Source organism: Cucurbita pepo, chromosome 8 (genome assembly GCF_057944985.1).
Source record: "Cucurbita pepo subsp. pepo isolate OVF chromosome 8, ASM5794498v1, whole genome shotgun sequence".
Taxonomy (NCBI): Eukaryota; Viridiplantae; Streptophyta; class Magnoliopsida; order Cucurbitales; family Cucurbitaceae; genus Cucurbita; species Cucurbita pepo.
Window position 1 is genome coordinate 4,983,976 of NC_141805.1, and position 8,111 is coordinate 4,992,086.

The 8,111-nt window shown below is 39.1% G+C and overlaps 1 long non-coding RNA gene across 1 annotated transcript; it reads left to right on the forward strand.

Moving 5' to 3' along the window:
- Window positions 1–8,111, forward strand: LOC147791400 (uncharacterized). Its single transcript, XR_015422120.1, has 4 exons — window positions 1–321; window positions 1,259–1,796; window positions 7,434–7,699; window positions 7,787–8,111. It is a non-coding gene; the product is annotated as an uncharacterized LOC147791400 (long non-coding RNA).

Sequence of the window (8,111 nt, forward strand, 5' to 3'; positions counted from 1 at the left end):
GCTCGGGATGCCGGGGAGAAACCTAATTTTTTTTTTTAAGAAATATAGATTAAATTGAGAAAATTTTGTGTCAAACTCATTGGAGAATGGCTGACCTAATAAGAAAAGAAAAGAAGAAAAAAAGGAAAGGAGGAAAGAAGAGAGAGGAAGGGAGAGTTAGGGTCTTGTAGTAGGAGGAAGAAGAAGATAACAAAGAAAATGCTACCACTTGGAGGACGAGTTGGCCAAACGTTTCTCTCTAAATCTACTCAAAGGATCAAGGAGAATGAGTATGGGTTGTTGGATCATCTGATTTTGTCAAGAAACAAGCAACAACATAAGGTTAGTCCCCACGTCTTTTGTTTTCCAATTTTGCTTCAAGATAGGAGGGTTTCCGGTGCTTTTAGGCCCTAATATTTGGTTATGATGATCCAGAGAAGGATTCTTGCTAGTTTGATTTCTAATTTTGGTAAGAAAAGTTTGAATTCAATTATTAATGATTATTGTGTGTCTAAAAAGTTCAAGAAAATCCTATCAGGATGGGTGGATTAGAGATCTATGCTTTTTCATGAAATAATCGAGTAATTTCCGAGTTACAGATTGGAAATAAAATATAAAGTTAATAGGTTGAAGCGGAATTTGAAAACTAAATTGTATGTAGGAGTAATCAACCATGGACACAAGGCAGTGGACGACGGGAGAGACACTGTAATAATCCAAAAAAGAAAAAAAAAAATATATATATATATATATATAATGTAATAATTGTTAGAAAACACTCAACAAAGGGAGGCAATAAACCAACTTTCTCATTATTCAACTTGTTATACAATACATATATAGACAGAATAGTCACACTAACCGCTAATAACTACCCTTAACCGCTAATAAAACTTCCCTAAACTGACATAAATTGAAATACAAACAGTAAATAAAATGAATTAAAGTTAATACAAGATTAAATAAACTAACGATAATAATCAAAAATCAAAATCAGTTAATAGATATTAGAGAGAGACCAAAAAAAAAAAAAAAAAAAAACAGCTTGAAGCTCTGCCATGGAGAAAGAAGGAATTGATAGATGGCTTAAGGAGGTAAAGAAAGAAAGCTGGGAGCGTTTGGGGGTGAAAGAGTCGTATGAGTTTGTGGAGTAAAATTATAAGGGTTAGAGAGTTGTGCTGTGGGAATAAAAACGAGGAACTGAAGGAAAGGGAAAAAATAAAAAAGAAAGAAAACAGAGGAATAATATTCTAATCCGTGCTTTCTGATAAACCTTAAGGTTGTTTGGCGTTTGTTGTGACAACGTGCAAATTTGAGGATGGAGAGACGATTGTGAAGATTTTCAGCCATTGAAGCTCCGGATTTAAGTTGATTTAAGCGTTTATTGGAAGGTAAGAAAACCCATATTACCGAATCTTTAAATTCGGATATCTTGGTCTATATCACGTAATAAGTTATGAAATATGGCTCGTTAGATTCCTAATAAAGAGATCTATAACGTTGTATAAGAAATCGGGATGAAATTCGGATGGTAGAAGTAAGACATGGCTTAGGGATACAATGGGTATTAATGGAAAAGTGGGAAAAATTGCAAAAAACGCGAGGTTGAAGACGAGCGCGTGAGAGACACGTGGGGCATGTAGAGAACCTGCAACTCGGCGTGCGTCTGGGCGTTGGACTGGTGCGTGCGTGTGCAAGCGCGTGAGATGTTATTTTATACTTATTTTGAAGATTGTGAAATATACGGCTAATTGGAAGGAATTGTGTTGAAATACCTTATTAAACGGACATCCAAGGGAGAAGAAGTTCGAAACCAGGTAAGTAGCATATTGTTCTTTAAACTAGTTCTTAACTTGTTATAAAATATGTGAGTATGTTGTTAACATGATTAAGAGCTTAGCATGTTAATGTGTTTTGATGATATGGAATGTCTATTTGTATATTGTGACTATTTACCTGTGATGTAAGCATTTTATAAATGATTACTAAAATGTTCTATGTGTCTGTGAATGTTTGCTGAATCCACCGCACTTAAATAGGAGTGAAAGTTCTCTATTTATAATCATTTACAGAATACAGAAATATGGTAAATTACAAATAATATAGAAATAGCAACCGAAGGAAAGAATAATAAATGAATACAATATATTTGCCTTTAATAAAATGGCAAATATGGTAACCCATAATGTAAGGCAAATATAGATATTTGCCTTATAATAAACGGTCAACTATCCTTAACGCCTTATAATGAATGGTCAACTATCCTTAACACCCCCCCGCATGCTGAGCATCGGATTTGAACGAACGTGAAACTTGGATCTGAAAAATTTAAAGAGAGGTCGAGAAATACTCTTTGTGAAGATGTCAGCAACTTGGAGATGAGAGGGTACATATTGTGTGCGAAGTTTGCCAGCGATAACAAGTTCTCAAAAGAAATGATAATCTAGTTCAACATGTTTAGCCCGCTTGTGAGAAATGGGATTAGAGCTAAAAAAAATAGCACTTTTGTTGTCACATAAGAGTAAGGGCTGCTGTGAAATATGGACCTTGAGGTCATGCAAAAGATGCGTAACCCAAAGAAGTTCAGCAGCAGTTGTGGCAAGAGCACGATACTCAGATTCACAGCTGGAGCATGAGACAGTAGGTTGCTTTTTGGCACTCCAAGAAATGAGATTGTTACCAAGATAAATAGAATAGCCGGATGTAGAACGACGAGTATCAGGACAACCAGCCCAGTCAGCATCCGAATAAGCGACTAGCGTACTAGGAACAGTGGATGGACGAAAGGTAAGACCAAAGTGGAGTGTTCCTCTGACATAGCGAAGAATACGTTTGATAGCAAGAAAGTGATCTGCAGTAGGGGCATGCAAGAATTGACTGACAGAATTGACAGCATAGGCAATATCTGGACACGTAATAGTCAAGTACTGAAGGGCGCCAACAAGAGATCTGTAGAGAGTAGGATTAGAGAAAGGAGAACCTTCAGCAGTCAGGTGTTGAGAAACAACCATGGGAGTGTGAACTGGTTTGCTATCGAGCAACTGAGCACGAGTAAGAATATCTTGAGCATATTTCAACTGACTAATAAAGAGACCATCAGGAGTGAGTGAAGCTTCAAGACCAAGAAAGTAACTGAGAGAACCCAAATCTTTGGTAGCAAACTCAGAATGAAGCTTGCGAGTAAAGCTGTCAATAAGAGATGAGTTGTTGCCGGTAACAATAATGTCATCAATATAAAGAAGCAAATAGATAAGGTTAGATTGCTGATGAAAGACAAAAAGAGACCTGTCAGCACAACTGCAAGAAAACCCAAGTGTGAGAAGAAATGAGCTAAAACGCTGAAACCAAGCACGAGGAGCTTGCTTTAAGCCATAAAGAGCTTTCTTTAATAGACAAACATGAGTGGGAAATCGAGGATCAATAGACCCAGGAGGTTGTTCCATATGAACACGTTCAATAAGAGTTCCATTGAGAAAAAGCATTCTTGACATCAAGTTGTTGAAGAGGCCATTCATTTGTGACTGCAATAGAAAGCACAACACGGACAGTGGTAGCTTTGACAACCGGACTGAAAGTGTCAGTGTAGTCAAGACCAAGAACCTGAGTATAACCTTTGGCAACAAGACGAGCCTTGAAACGCTCAACGGATCCATCAGAAAAATATTTAATACGAATCACCCATTTAGAGCCCACGATGTTGGTGTTGGCCGGGTGAGGAACCAAATTCCAAGTATCATTTTGTTGTAACGCTCGAATTTCTTCATCCATGGCAGCCACCCAAGCAGGATTCTTAGCCGCAGATTTGAATCTTTTTGACTCAGTGGATACAAGAAAAGCAGAAAGAAGTCCAGATGAGCCCAAAATACCAAGATTTGCTGGATGACGAGTCTTGAATATACCAGCTTTGGCTCGTGTGATCATAGGATGAGTGCCCAAAGAAGAGAAATCAACAGGAGGTTCAATAGAGGTCAAATTAGAAGTCGAGGGTGGCAAAGTGGAACCTGCAAGAGAAGTATCAACCTGCACAGACTCATCTACAAGGTCAGAACAAATATCACACGTGGATGAACTGGATCGAAGAATGTGCGGTGATGAAGTGGTAGGGGGGAGGTGAATCAATATGATGAAGATGTGGTTCCAAGAAATTTGAAATAGGAATAGAGGAAAGAGGTTGGGCCTGAGAGCTAGGGATAGTAGGAAAGTGAGTTTCATCAAATTGAGCATGACAGGTGATATATAGCTTAGTGGTGGCGGGATCAAGACAGCGGAACCCTTTATGAGCAGGACTATAACCCAAAAAAATACAAGGAATGCTGCGGGGAGAAAGCTTGTTAGGCATATAATCACGTAAATAAGGATAAACACGACAACCAAAGGGATGAAAATTATCATAATGTGGAGTGTAGCCATAAAGGAGTTCAAAGGGTGACTTACCTCCAAGAAGTGGAGTAGGCAACTGGTTGATAATATAAGCTGCAGTGCTAAAGGCGTCAACCCAAAAACGAGGAGAAAGATGAGAGTGAAAGAGAAGGGCCAAGCCAGTCTCAGTCACATGACGATGTTTTCTCTCAGCACGACCATTTTGAGCATGTGTATATGGACAAGAGAGTTGATGGTGGATGCCAGAATTACGTAAATGAGTTTTGAAACAAGTACTAGTAAATTCGGTACCACCATCGCTTTGAAATACCTTAATACGAGAAGAATATTGATTTTCCACAAATTTTTGAAATTGAAGAAAAATATCAAAAAAATCAGATTTAAATTTTAAAGGGTAAAACCAAGTGAATCGAGAATAATCATCAATAAAAATAACATAATAAAGAAAACCCGAATTTGATTTGACGGGAGAAGGACCCCAAAGATCACAATGAATAAGATCTAACACATGAGACGACCTACGTTCATTGCGGGAATAAGGCAATCGATGACTTTTCGCAAGCTGACAAGTATTACATAATGATGGAGAAGGCAATAAAGACGTAAGAGAAAGATGAGCTTTTCTATTTAAAAAAGAAATAACAGAATGATTCACATGACCTAGACGAGCATGCCATAAATCATATGAAGCACGTAAAGATTTGTTTCTAAGGGTTGAAATAAAAGCAGAATTGCCGCGCTCCAGCACATATAGCCCTCCATCTCTTTTACCGGTTGCCACCACCCTTCCTGTTTGACGATTCTGGATAGTAATAAGATTATTAGTAAATGTAACGGAGAGAGGAAAATCAGACGTTAATTTACTTATGGAAAGAAGATTTTTAGTGAGGTGAGGGACAACCAAGACATCTAATAAGTGAATATTTGGAACAGGAGAAAGAGTACCGGTGTAGGTAATGGGTAGGGATGCACCGTTTCCTACAATCACAGAGTCCTTACCCGTGTAATTTTTAGACTGATCCAGAATAGATGGGTCGGCAGTCATATGGGCCGAAGCTCCAGTGTCCAGAAACCAATCAGCAGCATCGGGTCCAGCAATAGAACATGACGTGTTAAAGGCTTCAGCAAGGTGAGCATGAGAAGAATCATGTCGAACATACCGTTGGTTGCAGCGGTCAGCATAATGGCCCTCTTTGCGGCATATTTGGCAGTGAGGTGGTCGACGACCCTGACTTGAGTGGGTTCATCCTCGACTAGAAGAGTTATTTTTGTGAGAATAAGAACGACCTCGCTGGTTGGTAAAGGAAGCAGGGTGGCTTCCATGGGTGCGACCACGATTAGTGGATGTAGATGCTGTAGAAGTGGAGTCAGAGAACTCAAGGGAGCGCTGGAACAACTCAAAACTCTCAGCTTTAGAGACTAAATCTGCAAAACAGGGGATAGGGGTGAGAGCCATCTGAGCAGTAGAAAAAGCTGAAAATTCGGTGCCAAGTCCACAAAGGAACCAGTGCACTTTATCAATGTCCTCGACGGGTCTGCCAATGGCATGAAGTTGGTCACAATTTTTTTTTTTGAAAGCACGGGCATACTCAACAACAGGTTTGGTACCACGTTTCATCAACTGCAAGTTATCCTTGAGTCTCAGTTCACGAGCTTTCAACTGATGGCTGAACATAGTTTCCAACGCAAGCCAAACATCACGTGCAGTAGAGAGACCAACGACAACAGCCATGACTTCCTCAGTGAGAGAGGAGAGCAGGAGACAGAGAAGTCATTGATCGGCTGCTCTCCATGCCAAATATTTGGGGTTGAGAGTTGAGGAGGTTTCTGGTTCAAAGCGAGGTGGTGGAATCATAGTTCCATCGACATAGCCCAGCATGTCTTGACTCTCAAGGAGAGGGAGAAGTTGGCTTTTCCAAAGAAGATAATTGGAGGAAGAAAGTTTGATGGTGATCATATGAATTGGAGTATTGAAAGGAAGAAGATGATAAGAAGATTCGGAAGCCATAGAGAAGAAAGGATCAGGGTTGTTAAACTGAAAGGGCTCTGATACCATGTTAATGTTTGCTAAATCCACCACACCTAAATGGGGGGTGAGAGTTCTCTTATTTATAATCATTTACAGAATACAGAAATATGGTAAATTACAAATAATATGGAAATAGCAATAAAAGGAAAGAATAATAAATGAATACAATATATTTACCTTTAATAAAAGGGCAAATATGGTAACCCGTAATGTAAGACAAATATAGATATTTGCCTTATAATGAACGGTCAATTATCCTTAACGCCTTATAATGAACAGTCAACTATCCTTAACATGTCGAACATTATAAACGCATGAAAGCATGCATCAGATGTGAGTATGTTAAGCATGTTAATGGAAAGATTATGACTCTAAGATCTGCTTATAGATTGTTGAGCCATGGCCTATTTATATGAGTATTGTAGTCTACTAATTCCCACGGAGTTCGCGACCAACGCGCTGTGTGCTAAGTCAGAGAGAATGAGTACTCCTGACTGTTGGTATATGAGATTTATAGGCCGTCAGAGAAATTAGTAGACAGGCCGTATTTGACTAAGAGCGAGTCTTACATACGAGTCCCGCAAATTCTAGATAAGCATATAGAGAGAGTCGGTAACCTAAGCTGGAGTTAGCTGAGATACCTCATTAACGAACAGATGACCCTAGTAAGAGAAACTATGAGTCAACGGCGACTCAAACTTAAAAACACCTGGAAATATTAGTTATAACTCATGAAAGATAAGTTAGCTACTTACGCGGTAATTTAATTACTCATCAAAATTATTTTAACTTTTCTTTCTAAATTTAGATGGTGCAAGCCAACGAAGGACGAGATCAGCGGGCTAGAAACTATTGGGAATCCATGACTGGGTCCTATTGTGTATTTATGCTTTCGTTGTTTAAAATTTAAGTTGGTTCTTTTAAGTTTTAAATGGTGCTGGTTTTACATGATATATATGAAAAAGTTTTGAAACTTATGATGGGTTGTCAGAATTTATCATCTACGTGAGTAATAACTCTTGTGAATCACATTGTCGATGAGCAGGTGTTACAGACATGTACCAATGAAAAGATGAAACATGCCACAAGGTGGCTGGAACAATGTGTCAGCCATCCCACGGAATGCGTAGTCGAGACCCAACCCAAATTGTGCATGACCCGATCCATCTTCTACGACCCAATCTGACCCACGCGCTCGCGAACCGACCTGACCCGTTCATCAACCCCCATCCCCCGACTGTAGCTTTGCCTAGCACGTGATACACACATGTAGTGAATCCTTTTTGGCGAGTGAGAAGTGCTTGAGCGTGCGTGAGTGGACCTTCTTTAGCCATTTGACCTCCGTTTACCTGTTTTTCACCTCAATTTCAATACTAATTCTATATTTGCTTGAATTAGGTTCCTCTAGGAGTTTTCCAAACTTTTTGGAAACTTTTTGGGCCAGTAATCGTACTTGAGAAGGCACATAACAAACCTGTAAGTAGCCACACGAAAATTTAGGAAGTAGTACCAGTAGAATTCGCTTAATTATGCATGCATGTTAGTAAAATTAATCGTAGGTAGCTAGTTTTGGAATAATTTGTGCCTAGGTAAGCTGTCTAAATATGAAAGTGGACTTGTTAGCGGTTGGAATTTTATGGAACGTACCCTGTATACCATACTGATATACTTTTCTACTACTAGTATGTAATCATGTTATGACGGTGGACAGGATATCATGTAT